We start from the raw sequence: 19,472 nt of genomic DNA, 5'->3' as shown, positions 1-19,472 counted from the left end.
AGTGGGAGAACTTGCACAATTGGTGGCTGACTAAATACTTTTTTGCCCCACTGTATATATATATATTTGTAATAATGACAATTACAACAATACTGAATGAACACTAATTTTAACTAAATATAATACATCAACTAAATCAATTTAGTCTAAAAAAATAATGAAACATGTTCAATTTGGTTTAAATAATGCAAAACCAAAGTGTTGGAGAAGTGCAATATGTGCCATGTAAAAAAGCTAATGTTTAAGTTCCTTGCTCAGAACATATGAAAGCTGGTGGTTCCTTTTAACAGGAGTCTTCAATATTCCTAGGTAAGAAGTTTTAGGTTGTAGTTATTATTAGGACTATTGCTCTCTCTACCATTTGTATTTCATATACCTTTGACTATTGGATGTTCTAATAGGTACTTTAGTATTGCCAGCCTATTCTCGGGAGTTGATAGGCTTGAAGTCATAAACAGCGCAATGCTTAAAGCACAGAGAAGAGCTTCTGGCAAATGCAGGAAAGTGCTGTTTGAATGAATGCTTACGAGCCTACTGCTGCCTACCACCGCTCAGTCAGACTGCTCTATCAAATCACAGACTTAATTATAATATAATAACACAGAAATACGATCCTTAGGTCGTATTAATTAATATGGTAAAATCCGGAAACTATCATTTCGAAAACAAAAATACGGAACCATTCTGTATTTTATCTAACAGGTGGCATCCCTAAGTCTAAATATTGCTGTTACATTGCACAACCCTCAATGTTATGTCATAATTATGTACAAGTCTGGCAAATTAATTACGGTCATTGTTAGGAAGAAATGGTCTTCACACACTTCGGAACGAGCCAGGCGGCCCAAACTGCTGCATATACCCTGACTCTGCTTGCACGGAATGCAAAAGTAGCGACACAATTTCCCTAGTTAAAAGAAATTCATGTTAGCAGGCAATATTAACTAAATATGCAGGCTTAAAAATATATATTTGTGTATTGATTTTAAGAAAGGCATTGATGTTTATGGTTAGGTACACATTGGTGCAACGACAGTGCTTTTTTCGCGAATGCGCTTGTTAAATCACCCGTTTGGCGAAGTAGTTTGTGATTCAATGATAAATGAACAGGCACCACATTGATTATATGCAACGCAGGACAAGCTAGATAAACTAGTAAAATCGTCAACCATGTGTCGTTAACTAGTGATTATGTTAAGATTGTTTTTTATAAAAGATAAGTTTAATGCTAACTAGCACCTTACCTCGGCTCCTTGCTGCACTCGTATAACAGGTGGTCAGCCTGCCACGGAGTCTCCTCGTGGAGTGCAATGTAATCGGCCATAATCGGTGCCCAGAAATGCGGATTACCGATTGTTATGAAAACATGAAATCGGCCCTAATTAATCGGCCATTCCGATTAATCGGTCGACCTCTAAACACTAGTATTTAGCACATCTAACGCGTAAGAGTACATGTGCATGCCTAGAGTGTGAGAGAATTACGAAAAGGGCCTTGAAAAAGTGAGAGTAGAGGAAATCGATGGAGGTTGGGCTCCAAACGTTGACTGGCAAACAGGAAGTGGCCACTGGCAGCCTGTTTCCTGTTATATTCCAAGAGTTCATCAGTAGCTTCCTTGTGACACTGGAGCACGGTGACACTTGTCCAGGGGGAAATTATGATAGGCTACAGGAGGTAATAATATACAGTGAGCTCCAAAATGACAATTTGTTGTTGTTTTGGCTCTGTACATCAGCACTTTGGATTTTAAATTATACAACAAATAAAATAACTTTGGAGGTTAAAGTGCAGACTGTCAGCTTTAATTTGCGGGTATTTTCATCCATATCGGTGAACCGTTTAGAACTGTTTTTGTACATAGTTCCCCCATTTTAGGGGACCAAAAGTATTGGGACAAATTCACTTATATGTGCATTATATGAGGATTCTAACAATACTACAGATAATCCTGAATGAATTGTGAACAACGATGAGTGAACAAGTTAGACACACATATATATATATAATACCACCCCCCCCCCACCCCCACATAATGCTGACCTCCCGTTATTGTAATGTTGAGAGGTTAGCACGTCTTCGGGGTCTGATATGTGTGCATCTCTAACTTTCTCACTCATCATTATTCACAATTCATCCAGGATTATCTGTAATAATGGTAGCATCAAAATGTCATCCAATTCATAAACAGTTCACCCGATATGTATTAAAATACCCTCAAATTAAAGCGGACAGTCTGCACTTTAACTACATAGTCATTGTATCATTTCAAATCATATGTGCTGGAGTACAGAGCCAAAACAATAAACAAATGTGTAACTGTCCCAAAAGTTTGAGCTTTTGAGTATTATTAATGTCTTATGAACATAAATATTTCAGTGCAGTATTTGATGCAAAACAAACACACCAGTATAACGGATCTGTTAGGCCCTAAGGCCTACAATGGTACTATAATAAAAGGGTGTTGCCCTGCTGGGAGCTTGTCAAGGACACTGAACCTCGGGGTTTTTCAGAAATTGCTGATGTAGGCTAATAATTGCTGGTTCCCTTTTTCATAATACCCTACGTGCATGGTAACATTCACTTTCTATCTCTCACACACACACGCTTGCAAATGTACACACAAACACACACACACACTGGAAAACCCCTTTTGAGTACTGGATTGCCCCAATGTCCAACATGTCTTAATATTAGTCACAATCCCTGCGACTGCAAGTTATTTCAATATGTTTGTCAATATTACTAAGAAATTAATTCATTAAAACTGTCAGTGGTTTGAGCGAGAGAGAGAGAGCGCAAAAGAGAGAGCAAGCTCTGGAACTAGAGCGCCCACATCCTGACAAGAGGCTTTTGAAGTCCCATTCGTATGAAACCCAGTGCATCATAGATATAGAATTGAATACGCCATATTTAGACAAGCAACAAGAGAGAAGTAAAGGTCTTATTCCCCAGAATTATGACATGTCTGACAGTACACTTCAGCCTTGAAGCAGTGGACCACCACCATGATCATACGAGCTGACATCAATGTGAAGTATTAGACCATGGCCTACTACTGAAGAAGATGGGTTGTTTTAGGGCAGGGGTTCGGTCTGTCATTCTGCTAGTTCTTTCCTCCCTGACTGATAACAAGTGCGGCCGTCAAGGACTAGAGTTGTGCGTCCCTGCTTGGTTGAACTAATGTCAGACTTTGAGTCATAACTCTTGAAAAACATCCACAGGCGTACACAGATGACATAAGATTAAAACAAGTTGAGCACATGAATTCGGGTCGCTACCCACTTCGCCATCTAGTCTGTATTGCATCTTGAACATATCAGCCAGCCTCTCCCTCTGGCTGCTTTTCCAGATATTATAATAATTGACTTATATTATTATTCAGTGAGGTGATACAATACTTGAACATCTTGGCCATGTTCTGTTATCATCTCCACCCGGCACAGCCAGAAGAGGACTGGCCACACCTCATAGCCTGGTTCCTCTCTAGGTTTCTTCCTAGGTTTTGGCCTTTCTAGGGAGTTTTTCTAGCCACCGTGCTTCTAAACCTGCATTGCTTGCCGTTTGGGGTTTTAGACTGGATTTCTGTACAGCACTTTGAGATATCAGCTGATGTACAAAGGGCTATATAAATCAATTTCAATACTTAAACATACAAAAACAAAGTCTTGTGTGCAACCTGAGAGTTCACCAAGAAATCATTGAGAAACAGTGGCTTAAACAATTTGTCAAAATAGGCTAGCTAATGCTCAGAAACAAAACTGCAACTGAAAGCCTTCCAGCCACTCACATCATACCTCAACCTCCTCAGAAACGTAGTTTCAAACAAGCAGGAAATAAAAAGAGCCACAAGATATTTAAAACAGGTCATGAGTTTGGTTCTTCTTTTAATTCACCTGCTATTATTGAGCACCAGCCGGGCTGGAAGGCCTGAATATATATTTCCAAAAGATTATAAACCTCTAATGCAAGCTACTGAGGAATGAGTCATTTCAATGAACATTTCCTAGGAAAGGAGAAATTTACTCTACCGTACGTAGGTTAAATCCCCATATCAGTCAAATAAAGCAGTTAGTTATAGCTCACTGTGTATGTGGATTACAGTGTAGCTTTGCCTCCAACTGATTGAGAAGAGTTATTTCTGAGCCTGTGCAGTGACAACACTCAACCCGCACCCCCACATCTCTACAGGTGTGAGCTCCTGATAAGGACACCCCAAACGGACAAGGAGAGCTCTGTTCAGGCTTGGCAGCTAGAAATCCTGCCCCTGAACTGGCAGACTGACACTCTCACTCTTCCTATACAGCAGGTTCTCAAACTCCTGACATGTTTGAGAATGTGTGAAATGATGTGTGTGAAGAGGTGCTACACGCATCATTTCACACGTCAACATTTATTCATAGCTTTGTCAATAACACCCTCGAAAAAACCAGATTTTTACTTTGTGTTATATAATACCTAGGGGAACATTTTGACAGCACAAAAGTGTGGAGATCTTTAAAAAAAACTTCCAGATAATTTCCAATACTCACCACAGCGCTCACAAAATGTATTTGAAATACAGCAGAATGTACAGTGCTAACAGAGCTTTATGAACACTTGTATCTTGCAACTTAATGCCATACATTCTTCCTCAAAATACACTTGCCAGCTGATTTGGGGAGTTTTTCCTAGCCACCGTGCTTCTACACCTGCATTGCTTGCTGTTTGGGGTTTTAGGCTGGGTTTCTGTACAGCACCTTGTGACATCAGCTGATGTAAGAAGGGCTTCATAAAAACATTTGATTGATTGAAATCAATTTGATTGATTTGCCTGTCAAAACAATGCTTAAGATAGTTGTTAGCCATGAATGCTGTCCAGAGGCAGTGCCTTTGCTCTTGTCAGAATGCTGCTGCCCATAGCTGGCCTTCAAGCAGAGCCACAGCTAGTGACAGAGGAGGTATTCAGGGTCGCTCTTCCCAGCGAGATGATGCTGGAAGTCAGCAACAGGGAGAGATGCCTGGTAGCTGGTACAGCCACACCCACGACAACTCAGGGGCATCGCCACAATACCATTCTAAAATGGAGGCCCGGCCACCCCACAATGCCCCTTTTGTGTGCACGGGGCAAGCACGTGATGACGTTAAGAGGGGACATACATTCACACACACGCATGCATAGCCTACACACACACACCGTTAACAGAGTGACGCCCAGAGGGGAGTACTTTACCACAATGGTCATTTCACAAGCTCACCACAATAAATAGCATTATCCAAAGTGTTGACAGTGTGAAAAAGCCATCACCACACACTGTATACCAAAGACCACAACTCTGACTTAACAGAGCTCCTTGGAGAAAAAAAGTGTAGACCTAGAAGAGCGATAGTGGAACAACACGATAGGGGACTCTTCCATTAGTGTGAAGTTAACTTGAAGGGTATGATGATTAAATATTGTAGGGTGGTGGGGGGACAAATCCTTCTCTGTCCAGTCAGCATGTTGTTATGAAGGTGATCTGGGCCCATTAGACCACCAAAGAGAAGGCATGACCTACACCAGTGTTTTTGGACGTTATCAGGATTCGACAAGCTATGCTCCTCCTTCTTGGAGTCAGTGGTACTTAACTAAAACTGGCACTAGAGGGTAGACTAAAATTGGTGTTAGATCATCGGATGTACGAGTAAGTGACATCTCATGGGCCAGTGCCAGTCCAGGGGTTGAGAAACACTTAATGACACTCTCTAGATGACACATGAGTCATGACTCGGCAAGGGGAGGGGGGTCATAAATAGCGGGCTGAGGATAGTAGACAAACTAGGTCAACAATCCAACCTAAACATGGCCTGGCTGAGACATTCTAACTGAGCCATGGTATACCTGAGGTACAGGTATAAGGTTGATACAGATTAGGCCTAAACCTACCTAATAAGCTTCATGTGGATACTGTGTTTAATTCTTAATTCATCACCCTGTATTCAGCAAGTCAATAGTAAACAGCACGCACCATGTGTTGTTCAATATTTGACTCTGGGATTTTCAAAGTAGTTCTTAAACATTGTCTCGCTGATGTTGCAACACAGACTGGCAGAACTAAAATGATCAGGGAGCAAGAGTGTCTTCGATGTGGATAACTTCCAGAGTTGATCCTTGATAATGCTTTGATCAATCTAAATGCCATCCACAATTAAATTCAGGAAACTTGATACAGGCAACCACAGTGGGAAAGGTTAGTCATTTCGCTTACTCCAAAAAAACAACACGACTAGGCCTACTTAGTCTCAATTCAAACAAAAGGTTTTCCTCTGTTAGTCACTCTCCCCCTACTCACTTTCCTAGGCCATAACAAACTAAAAGGGGTCGAGAACAAAACCAACACAGAGAGCCTCTCAGTCTGCATGGTTCCCTGACCACGTCACAATGCAACATTGTCCAGGGTGTCTGGATTCACCCTGGTAATACCTCAGGGCAAGGAAGACACACCACTCTCAAGACCACAGAAGATTGTAATAACAGTTCTGGCTGGTTCACCCAAAGTCAGAGAGCCAAACAGATTCCTAGGCCTCGGTGGCCCTAACACCAGGGTTCATGCTACCAGCGCTGTTAATTCCGCTCCGGCAGCGTCCATTGAGCCACGTGGCTGGCACTGTGTCTTACTGTCAGCACTCCTGAGAAATGGTTATTTCAAATGACGCTTCTATTTAAAGCCTGCTCAGAGAGTCGGTTCTGCCCCTCTCTGAAGCCTCTCGCTTCAAACGGCTTCAGCAGCACTCTTCTCTCTCTGTTGCTGCTGAAGTATTAGAATTCAAATTCAAACGTCTCCAGGTATTGGTTTGATAACTGACTTGCACTTCAACATACAGCAGCTTCCCAGGATTTCTGGAAAACTGTCTCCCGTGGGCCACGTCAAAATGTAAAGGATTAGCCTATTGCCAAACTGGCAGACAACATGGGAAAAGACACGAGACCTAACTGTTGAAATGAGAGAAAAAAAATAATAATGACAGACACTTGAAGGAGATTAAGATAAAGTTATAAATATCCAAGACTGCCTTCTGGGCGAGGTTGAGAGCATCATGAAAGGCTCTTCAGTCAATGCTGGCTTAAGTGTACCATATGATGCACCAAGCAACGATCTCATTATCTCGAACTTGGATACTATCCATGGAAATAAAAGTGTCCGTAATTTAAAGAAAATGCTAGAACCAAGATGCATCCATCCACATTTAACAGTTGGTAGGGTACTAGACAATGTTACAGATTTTGGTGTGGGCAATTGCCAATTACTGTGATTGTTCTACCAAGATCGAATGCCCATATATTCCTTGTTGTGGAGCACTGGGCTTTGGCCTAACCCCTATGGTAATGTGGCTAAAGTGTTTATGCTAGTTTAGTGGATAGAGGACGGAGGGACAGACTTCGCCTTTATCTGGCAGAGATGGAGTTCGGAAAGAGAAAGAAAGGTAGAAGGAGGAGGGATGAACTACAGACTGTAGCAAGGGAACTGGATTTGTGTGTGTACGACAGGGGGGGTAGACAAAGTGTGTGTGTGTCTGTGTGTGTGTGTAGGTGACACACTGAAGGTTGCAAAGTCAGCTAGGGCTGACAGAAAGTAAAAACAACAGAGGAAGACAGGATTGAAGGGACAGATGACAGGGAAGAGGCAGAGAGAATGATAGACAGGAAGAGAAAAGGAGAGGAGAGAAAGGAAGTGTAGAGAGAGGTTTATTTTGAGCAGTTGCCAGGTTTGATTTAGCCAGCACAAGTGGGCTGATCATTACATTGCAGTGGACAAATATATTCCTTGACGTTGAACGAGGTGGACTATAAAATGTGGCTATAACTAATATTCATGCATTTCTCGACTAAAACTTTAATTTCTCCTCTGTGTTGCATAATGCAGCATACAGTAGGCCTACATATTACACACGGTATGAGGCTTAAGTGATGCTCTGTTTTGAGAACAGTAATTTACACTGCTTTAGCCATAGCTAGTGAGGAAAAGATACAGGATGCAAGTGAAAAGAGGAGACATCCATCACAGATGGATACATAATCTTGACACTGGCCATTTACCAATGGGGCTCTAGGCTAAAGAGCTGCTCTCAAAACGAATCATAGTGTATGTGAGTGCAGACAACCCAACAGTAGCAATACGAGGCTAAGCATTGTGAACAAGGCCCTATAGCAGTGTATAATGCGGCTGTTACAGCAGTACAAAGGACAGATTCTTGGACAGGTGACAGACTGGCTGACTGTTACTAAGCCTGTTTCTACAACAGCATCAGGTTTGCTTTTAGAGTACCCGTTTAGAGGCTGACAATGATACACAGGTTTAGGCTGACAGAGGGGTTACATGAGTTTCAATGGCCTCCCAACCTGACTTCATTGTGGAGTGAGGAATAACAAAGTCTGTTTGCTTTCCATCTGCATTATCAGTGATCACAGTGCACCTGGGCTCCACCAGGAAAAGTAGACCCAACCCGCATCATCCCACAAATCTATTCACATCATATTCTCCCCACACTACACCCACTTCCTAATCCGATACTCACTAGTTGGATGACGTGCCACTTCCTCAGATTGCCAGCTGCCTAGGCACTTTCAACCCATGAATGTAAGACCTCATTCCTCTTCTCTTATGATGACGGGGAGGGCCATACACATCTGGGAAGGACTCTAGCATTTCCTCAGAATCAACTTGTATTTGACACATTACGGTGAAATGCATACTTACAAGCCCTTAACCAACAATGCAGTTCAAGAAAGAGTTAAAATATTTACAAAATAAAGTAAAAATAAATAAAAACAATCAAAAAGTAAGAAATGTACATAATAATGAGGCTATATAAAGGGGGTACTGGTACCGAGTCAATGACTGGGGGTACAGGTTACTCAGTCATTTGTAAAGTGACAATGAATAGTTAATAAACAGAGAGTAGCAGCAGTGTAAAAACAAAGTGTAGACAGTCTGGGTGGCCATTTTATTAGTTGTTCAGCAGTCTTATGGCTTAGGGGTAGGAGCTGTTAAGGAGCCTTTTGGTCCAAGACTTGGCGCTCTGGTACCGCTTGCCATGCAGTAGCAAAGAGAACAGTCTATGATTTGGGTGACTATAGTCTTTGACAATTTTTTGGGCCTTCCTCTGACACGTCTAGTATACAGGTCCTGGGTGGCAAGCATTTGCCATACTAGAAGGTGATGCAACCGGTCAGGATGCTCTCGATGGTGCAGCTGTAAATCCGTTTGAGGATTTGAGGACCCATGCCAAATCTTTTCAGTCTCCTGAAGGGGAAAAGGTGTTGGTGTGCCCTCTTCACAACCGTCTTGGTGTGTTTGGACCATGATAGTTTGTTGGTGATGTAGATACTAAGGAACCTGAAACTCTACCCGCTCCACTTCAGTCCAGTCGATGTGAATGGGGGCGTGTTCGGCCCTCGTATTCCTAGTCCAGGATCAGCTCCTTTGTCTTGCTCACATTGAGAGAGAGGTTGTTGTCCTGTTACCACACTGCCAGGTGTCAGACCTCCCTATAGGCTGTCAGGCCTACCACTATTGTCGTCAGCAAATTTAATGATGGTGTTTGAATCATGCTTGGCCATGCAGTCGTGGGTGAACAGGGAGTACAGGAGGGGACTAAGCACGCACCCCTGAGGGGCCCCAGTGTTGAGGATCAGCGCAGCAGATGTGTTGTTACCTACCCGTACCACCTGGGGGCAGCCCGTCAGGAAGTTCAGGATCCAGAGGGAGGTGTTTAATCCCAGGGTCCTTAGCTTAGTGATGAGCTTTGAGGGCACTATGGTGTTGAACACTAAGCTGTAATCAATGAACAGCATTCTCACATGTGTTCCTTTTGTCCAGGTGGGAAAGGGCAGTGTGGAGTGCAATTGAGATTGTCATCTGTGGATCTGTTGGGGCGGTATGCAAATTCGAGTGGGTTTAGGGATTCCGGCATGATGGTGTTGATGTGAGCCATGACCAACCTTTCAAAGCACTTCATGGCTACTGACGTGAGTGCTACGGGGCGGCAATCATTTAGGGAGGTTACCTTTGCTTTCTTGGGAACAGGGACTATGGTGGTCTGTTTGAAACATGTAGGTATTACAGACTTGGTCAGGGGGAGGTTGAAAATGTCAGTGAAGACAGTTGGCAGTTGGTCCGTGCATGCTCAGAGTACACGTCCTGGTAATCCGTCTGACCCTGCAGCCTTGTGAATGTTGGCATGTTTAAAAGATCTTGCTCATGTCGGCTACAGCGAGTGTGCTCACACAGTCGTCTGGAACATCTGGTGCTCTCATGCATGCTTCAGTATTGCTTGCCTCGAAGCAAGCAATAAAAGGCATTTAGCTCATCTGGTAGGCTCGTGTCACTGGGCAGCTCGCGGCTGGGTTTCCCTTTGTAGTTCGTAATAGTTTGCAAACCCTGCCACATCCGATGAGCGTCAGAGCCGGTGTAGTAGGATTCAATCTTTGTCCTATATTGATGCTTTGCCTGTTTGATGGTTCATCTGGGGTCATAGCGGGATTTCTTATAAGCATCCGGATTATTGTCCTGCTCATTGAAAGTGGCAGCTCTAGCCTTTAGCTCGGTGCGGATGTTGCCTGTAATCCATGGCTTCTGGTTGGGAAATATAAGTACGGTCACTGTATGGATGCCGTCATCGAGGCACTTATTGATGAAGCCGGTGACTGAGGTGGTATACTCGATGCTATTGGATGAATCCCAGAAGATATTCCAATCTGTGCTAGCAAAACAGTCCTGTGCGTAGCATCTGTGACATCGGACCACGTCCGGGTTGAGCGAGTAACTGGTACTTCCTGCTTTAATTTGAGCTTGTAAGCAGGAGGATAGAATTATGGTCAGATTTTCCAAACGGAGGACGAGGGAGAATCTGTGCGACACTGGGTCATAAAGCAAAGGTCAGTGGTTTGATGAAGTTGGTGAGGCCAAATTTCACTATTGAGATTAAATGGTATATAACTGCTGGCTGGTACGATGACATCATACTGACACCCTCCCTGTATTAGCCAACTGAACATGTCTCAAGACAAACCCTGGTTCCTCCTTCTAAACATTCCGTTTCCATTTCATCGTTATGACATTCAACAAGGACCATTATATTTTGCATTAACTTACAGGCTTATGTAAATGTAGCACTAGTGTGAAAGGTTAAGCAAAAACATACGCAATCCCTCATGCACAAAGCATAGCCTACCTCTGCAATGAGATATGATGTGAAAAGGGAACTGGGAGTCCTGGAGATAGCATTCCACCTTTAGTGTTTACACTGAGGAGATAGTCTGAGTGAGGCAGACAGTTGGGAGACTAGACATGATTTCAGATAAACATTCTTTACGGAAGGCTCTAACACTACTGATCAGACTATACCTTGAGCATTCGGCTTCTATTGAGAAATGTAAAAATCATAATTCAATGTAAAGAGCAACCTTCAATTATGGAATTTGAGTTTCTTGACTGAATTCAAATGTAATTGACTCCCAACCCTAGTGCTCAGAGAGTTAAAAACACTGACAGTGTGTTGCTTTGAGGTTCCTTTCTTCAAGAAACGTTCCCCAGCTGTAGCAAACCCCTAACAAGAGGTGACAGGTCCCTAGTGTGATCGCAATCTCAGGTATCATGCAGACAGACTACTGTCTACTGACATGAGGTGGCGGCTGTGAAAGAACACTGGATTGCCATAGAGAGGTATAGTTAGCAAAAGCTGATAAGTAAGCCTAAATGAGGACAGAGTACCCTCCGGAAACTATGTCCCAAATTCAACTACAAGGCTACATTGAGTGCTTTAGATGCATGAGGGGCTTTGAGAAAGTTGCCTCTGTGCCTTTATGGGTTGTGACGATAAGTGGAAACAGTCAGTGGACTTTTAGTTGTGCATGACTAACCTAACTAGTGACTAATTTTCCACTAGTGTAAGTGGTGAGGATATGGAACAATCAACAATGCAAGCTTCCGTTGTCTATGCAGAGGAGTAGCTAAGTAGGACTGCCAGCAGCGAATAGCAGTTGTAATATTATATTACTCATTTCATGTCAGGTAGCTAGCTGTAGGCTCAGTTCCTCTACTTAGAACAGCTTCTCTTCATTTTAGAAAATAGTGTAAAGAAATTAATCATCTAAACCATCTGTCCAAACCTGTACCCACAACATCTACAGATAGATTTAGACTAAGTGTGCTATTTTTGTATTTAACCAGGTAGGCCAGTTGGGAACAATTTCTCATTAAAGCAAAGCAGAGCGACAAAAACAACAGAGTTACACATAAACAAACATAAAGTCAATAACAATAGAAAAATCTATGTACAGTGTGTGCAAATGTACAAGAGTAGGGAGGAAAGGCAATAAATAGGCCACAGTTTGTGCCGAGTAGAGTGTTGGAGGCTATTTTGTAAATGACATCGCCGAAGTCAAGGATCGGTAGGATAGTCAGTTTTACGAGGGTATGTTAGGCAGCATGAGTGCTTCTCTGTGTGAGCTCAGTACACCACAACAAAGTAGGCGCACAACCCTACAGCTTATTTTCCCCTACATGAAAATCTAGGTGTGTCAAGTTGAAATCATATTCATTATATTTTGTCTGGAATTGAGTCATCTGTAAGGAATGAATGGGCAAGAGTACATGCTGAGGATTACTGACAGCATGTCGATGTTAAGCTCAATTGACATGTGCAAATTGTTATTTTAACAACAGGGGTATGTAACATAGCAATGTTTAAACATCAGGAACAGATAGCGAGGCCATGTCATGAGACCAACACTATACAAAACATTCCATGACATAGACTGACCTGGTGAATCCAGGTGAAAGCTATGATCCATTGTTGATGTCACTTGTTAAATTCACTTCAATCAGTGTAGATGAAGGGGAGGAGACAGTTTAAAGAAGGATTTTTAAGCCTTGAGACATGGATTGTGTATGTGTGCCATTCAGACAGTGAATGGACAAGACAAAATATTTACGTGCCTTTGAACAGGATATGGTAGTAGGTGCCAGGCGCACCTTTTGTGTCAAGAACTGCAACGATGCTGGGTTTTTCACACTCAACAGTTCCTGTGTGTATCAAGAATGGTCCAACACCCAAAGGACATCCAGCCAACTTGACACAACTGTGGGATGCAATGGAGTCAAAATGGGTCAGCATTCCTGTGGAACGCTTGACACCTTGTAGTCTATGCCCCAACGAATTGAGGCTGTCCTGAGGGCAAAAGCAGGGGGTTGCAACTCCATATTAGGAAGATGTTCAGGCTAACTGTTGTAGAAGATAACATCGCATGAGCATTCCAAAAATCATGTTTATGTGTTTAGCCTACAATTCTCCCTGCCAACAGATATTTGACCCTAAACATCACCTATGAGCTTTAAACAGCTCTATTATTGGTCCCTATTCAATATCAGCACAAAAATTGCTAAGGGCAAATGATTTTATTCCATATGCTGAAACATGAAACATTTGTTTGAAACATTGTAAATGGGGAAGAATATCCAAACAACCGTATTGCCAAAATGATAAGATAAATCCAAATCAATGGCAGATGTGAGGCAAGATGCATGACGCTGTCAAAATAGTAACATTGCGCATTGAGAGTAGAGGTCGACCGATTAATCGGAATGGCCGATCAGTATTTTTGTGTGCCGATTTTTTTTAAATATATTTTTTTATACCTTTATTTAACTAGGCAAGTCAGTTAAGAACACATTCTTATTTTCAATGACAGCCTAGGAACGGTGGGTTAACTGCCTTGTTCAGGGGCAGAATGACAGATTTTCACCTTGTCAGCTCGGGGGATTCAATCTTGCAACCTTACAGTTAACTAGTCCAACGCTCTACGAGGAGCCTGCCTGTTACTCGAATGCAGTAGAAGCCAAGGTAAGTTGCTAGCTAGCATTAAACTTATCTTGTAAAAAACAAACAATCAATCATAATCACTAGTTATAACTACACATGGTTGATGATATTACTAGTTTATCTAGCGTGTCTTGCGTTGCATATAATCGATGCAACGCTGGGGGATGATTTAACAAAAGCACATTTGTGAAAAAAAGCACAATCGTTGGATGACTGTACCTAACCATAAACACCAATGCCTTTGTTAAAATCAATACACAGAAGTATATATTTTTAAACCTGCATATTTAGCTAGAAGAAATCCTGGCATAGCACACACCCCTGCAAGCATAGCTCAGAGATTCTGGTCCGGCAAGGAAGCTTTATTTATATAGTTATTTGAGATTTACATTTTTGGGGATCATAATATTTATTCATCCTTTATTTAACTAGGCAAGTCAGTTAAGAACAAATTCTTATTTACAATGACAGTCTACCCCGGCCAAACCAGGATGACGCTGGGCCAATTGTGCGCCGCCCTATGGGACTCCCAATCACAGTTGGATGTGACGCAGCCTGGATTCTAACCAGGTACTGTAGTGACGTCTCTTGCGCTGAGATGCAGTGCCTTAGACCGTTGCGCCACCTGGAAAAATATTTGTTTTAAGGATTTTCAAAATACTTTAATTATTACTCATTTCCATGTCGGCTCTATGCCTGGAAATGCCCTTCTCCGGTGCAAAGGATTCCAATTTCAAACAGTCCAAAAAGTGTTACAAAATATAATTTAAACTGCCAATACTGGACATTAACTGAAAAATGTTCTTATGTAGTTTCTTGCAATATCCCTCTGTGACTTTAAAGAACAGCTCTCTCAAAACTGTTATTCCTAAAAGATGTGTCCTGGGGTTTGGTCAACTCCGCCAGATCTCTCTAAAATTCTAAATTAATCAGGAATGAGCAGGGTCAGCATGAGGACCCCTTATTCATGTCCTCATTACATGTAGTGCAACAAGACCACTCATTGTCTGTAAAGTTATCACAGTTTAAACAAACAATATTGGAATCGCCATGGTCAATCGCCACTGTCAACTCCATCAGAACGCTGAAAGATCAGACAGAATGGGTGTTGTTAATGGGGTATTTTCAAATGAATAATTTTCTATATTTTACAAATGTATTTATATATTTTTTGAGACACAAATATGTCTGTCTTGAATGTCTGTTGTCAACTCCGTCAATATTTTTAGTAAAAAATGTTCTGGTCAATATTCTGAATAAATATTGCTCGGACCTTGAGGGGCCCACGAAACTACGCTACACGACTGGTAATCCCATATCGTTGTGGAAAATGATGCATTTGCAGGATGTAGGTATGCTTAATACTCCAGCAGAAACACGATAAATGCACAATGCATTTTCTAAATCCACAAAGTACCATGAATGGACAACACAGTTTATGAGATGGCAAATGCAGAGAAATGCGTTCCAATGCAAAACATGATGCACGCGCAGTACAACGTCAAATATCCTTGATCAATGTCCACGCTGGCAACATATTTTAACATTTTGGACTAGGGGCAGGGAGCACCAGGCGATGTAGTATTACTACCAACCTTTAATTGCTTTAAAATCGGTTGTACCATATACATTTGTCAGTGCTTGGTATCACTCACTGGATCACGACACGGGCCAGCATGAGAAATAGCCTAACGTTACACACACCACACTACTGTTTTATCGGTTAGCGCAGCACTACGGCCACAGATACTTTGGTATTTTGGCTTACAACTATTACTGTGGGTTTCGAATTTTAAACTCGAGGGGGGTTGAGTTGTCACCATACCTGAATTGTGTGACATTAACCCAGAGCAGAGACAAGTATTAGCTAGCTGACGTTACTTAGCTTCCTAGCTAGCTAACAAACAAAATATTGTGGGGGCACTAACGCTACTACCACTATTTAACTAGCAATATAATTTACCTTGTAATCCTTGCTGGCAGTTCTGATTGCTCACTTTGGATAGCATCCTGTTTAGGACATATTTAGGGTTTAGCGTCCATGAGTCGGTTTCTAATTAGAGCCTGTGCAGATGTCTCTCGTGTCAGTCCGCTTCTTGCTAGTTGTGAGGTTAGCTGCTCCTTCGGTCAAGATGGGAAACTAAAACACTGTCGTACTTCCAGTGCTACAGACTGAAAGAGCTCTCAGAACATTGCGCCTTGGTAGTGCGCTACTATTTTACTAATACATACAAACTAGTTATTAATTTGTTCAACACCCTGGCGTCTATTGTTGTGCATTTAAAAACACGTTTGCTGTGGCAATATTCATTATAAAAACTAAAGGAAATTGCGAGGGTAAAAACAATAGGTGGACACCCCCGCGTGCATGCAGCTGTTGGGTTTTGTTTACAGCTGTCACTCTACTGGAGACCAGTGAATCTGTTATGACAACGCGGATAATAATACATTATAAAACCAGCCTTTGACAGGATTTTTTATTTTTTGTAAAATAATGTGAAGGTACAAATATTTTCTTGTTAGGTTTAAGATGCACAGTGGTTTAGGAACAGTATTTACAACATACATGGGTTCCCTGGATATTAAAAATGTAAAATAAACATTTAAATGTATTCCTCTGAAAACGCAAAATACATATGGCTTTGACCCTAAACATAAAGCAAAAATATTTTTTATTACAACCGTAAAATACACTGAACAATAACAGCAATTAACATGGCCATCTGGCTGATCCCCATCACACAACTTCACTGTTCAACAGCAACCCCTGCTGGCAATGTTATTGCCGTGCATGGTCTTCAACTACAATGTTATTGCACAAGACAGATACTGAGAGATCTATGAAGTTGTGAGCGCAGAGCCTCCATGTAGTCCTAAAAATCGGAAATGAAACCTCAGGTTCGTTCAGCCGTTCCTATAGTGGAAATTAATGAGGTTTGGGGCTAAACGCCGCAAATAAGGTCCGAGGTTAATTAACACATCCTTTGATGATTTTATATGCTTTGTTCAATGAGATGTATGTCTGTTAACATGACCTTTATGTATTATGAACCCTTTATGTGCTTATTTTGATTACATAAATGCTTAAAAATTCACAAAAAATTAACTTTAGGGAATGAAGATGATCTCATAGAACAAAACATAAGATCACACAGGCCTTGTTTTTTGTATTTATCAAAACAAACCCCAAAATAATTTCTCCATAGGCTTTGGCCAACAAGCCATGGTGGAGTAAGCCTAGCTCCATTAGTGCCTACAAAAAGACCACATTACTATTGCTCTCTATAAGCACGACAGCTGAAACATCAAATTGCAGCTGTGAAGAATTGCCAAGACGTTAGACAAATTCACTTGGTATAACTAACGAATACTGAGGGGGAAAACATAAATGAGCAAATATTTCTCCTTTCCTCAGTAACTAAAAACTGCAGTGTACACATTCAAACTTTAGGATACACATGATAATTTTGGGCTCCTGAATGGCGCAGCGGTCTACAGCACAGCATCACAGTGCTAGAGGCGTCACTACAGACCCTGGTTCGATTCCAGGCTGTATCATAACCGGCCGTGATGGGGAGTCCCATAGGGTGGTACACAATTGGCCCAGCATCGTCCGGGTTAGGCTTTGGCCGGGGTAGGCCGTCATTGTAAATAATAATTTGTTCTTAACTGACTTGCCTAGTTAAATAAAAATAAAATAAAAAACATTTAAATAATTGCCTGAAGAAGATTTTTCAACAAGCCAACTATATTGGCAAAGTGACCGATATCTCTCCGAGGCATTGCGTAACATTGTCACAACTAAATCAAACAACTGGTAGAGCAAACATGCATCACCATGGACTAATCAAGCAAGACAACCAATGGCGGGCGTGCTCTTGGGTTTTTAAATGACAAAGTGCAGAATAACAGTGAAAACCATAAAATTACTTTCTCTGCATTTCAAGTCTGTTCTCACACCAGGTGAAGATCATATAATCATCACACTGTCAACTGCCAGCGCTGACCCTGAAACTAACTGGTACTTCATCAGAATACCCTTCAGACCCAATCTAAAATATACTAGCCACACTTACATGATTCCTTCTAAACAGACAAGACATTCCATCCACTCTACCCTACAGTCCACTTAAAAAGGACTCATTCAAATCTCCATTATATAGCCTATCAATTCAAATATAATTTCAAAATAATCTTTTCAGTTTTGGTTGGGAATGGTCCACAGTGCAGAACTCAACTAAATCTGAAAATACAGGAAACCTGCCACAGAAAATAGGGAACACAGGACTAAGCAATGCAGAAAAACTTTAACACTTTCAAATATGATTTTCACGTCAACTTGATATTTTTTATACCTCCTCATTAATGGCTAAATAGGAAATGCATTATTATGACTCGTGGTCTTACCAACACCACCAGCCTAGTAAGAAGCAAGATATAAACTCAGCAAAAAAAGAAACGTCCTTTTTTCAGGACACCGTCTTCAAAGATAATTCGTAACAATCTAAATAACTTCACAGATCTTCATTGTAAAAGGGTTTAAACACTGTTTCCCATGCTTGTTCAATGAACCATAAACAATTAATGAACATGCACCTGTGGAACGGTCGTTAAGACACTAACAGCTTACAGACAGTAGGCAATTAAGGTCACAGTTATGAAAACTTAGGACACTACAGAGACCTTTCTACTGACTCTGAAAAACACCAAAAGAAAGATGCCCAGGGTCCCTGCTCATCTGCGTGAACGTGCCTTAGGCATGCTACAAGGAGGCATGAGAACTGCAGATGTGGCCAGGGCAATAAATTGCAATGTCCGTACTATGAGAAGCCTAAGACAGCGCTACAGGGAGACAGGACGGACAGCTGATCGTCCTCGCAGTGGCAGACCACGTGTAACAACACCTGCACAAGATCGGTACAGCCAAACACACATGCAGGACAGGTATAGGATGGCAACAACAACTGCCCGAGTTACACCAGGAACGCACAATCCCTCCATCAGTGCTCAGACTGTCCGCAATAGGCTGAGAGAGGCTGGACTGAGGGCTTGTAGGCCTATTGTAAGGCAGGTCCTCACCAGACATCACCGGCAACAACGTCACCTACGGGCACAAACCCACCGTCGCTGGACCAGACAGGACTGGCAAAAAAGTGCTCTTCACTGACGAGTCGCAGTTTTGTCTCACCGGAGGTGATGGTCGGATTCGCGTTTATCGTTGAAAGAATGAGCGTTACAACGAGGTCTGTACTCTGGAGCAGGACAGATATGGGGGTGGGGTGGTCCGTCATGGTCACAGCATCATCAGACTGAGCTTGTTGTCATTGCAGGCAATCTCAACCCTGTGCCTTACAGGGAAGACATCCTCCTCTCTCATGTGGTACCCTTCCTGCAGGCTCATCCTGACATGACCCTCCAGCATGACAATGCCACCAGCCATACTGCTCGTTCTGTGAGTGATTTCCTGCAAGAAAGGAATGTCAGTGTTCTGCCATGACCAGCAAAGAGCCCGGATCTCAATCCCATTGAGCATGTCTGGGGACCTGTTGGATTGGAGGGTGAAGGCTAGGGCCATTCCCCCCCAGAAATCTCACAGCAAGAACTTGGAAATCTGGTGCAATCCTTGAGGAGGA

The 19,472-nt window shown here is 42.1% G+C and overlaps 1 protein-coding gene across 3 annotated transcripts in view; it reads right to left on the bottom strand.

Moving 5' to 3' along the window:
- LOC112222853 (DENN domain-containing protein 4B) overlaps positions 1–16,236 on the bottom strand; it is a 46,705-nt gene extending 30,469 nt beyond the window's left edge. For 2 of the 3 annotated variants that reach the window (XM_042304666.1, XM_042304665.1), the window contains exon 1: positions 15,803–16,236. The gene's annotated coding sequence lies outside the window, so the exon portion shown is untranslated. The remainder of the gene's footprint in view (positions 1–15,802) is intronic. The other variant, XM_024385691.2, reaches the window with a different exon arrangement.
- Positions 16,237–19,472: the final 3,236 nt, after the last annotated feature.

The sequence above is a fragment of the Oncorhynchus tshawytscha genome, linkage group LG23, assembly GCF_018296145.1.
Source record: "Oncorhynchus tshawytscha isolate Ot180627B linkage group LG23, Otsh_v2.0, whole genome shotgun sequence".
NCBI classification, from domain to species: domain Eukaryota; kingdom Metazoa; phylum Chordata; class Actinopteri; order Salmoniformes; family Salmonidae; genus Oncorhynchus; species Oncorhynchus tshawytscha.
The sequence above is the reverse complement of the archived record's forward strand: the minus strand, read 5'-3'. Positions and strand labels throughout refer to the sequence as shown.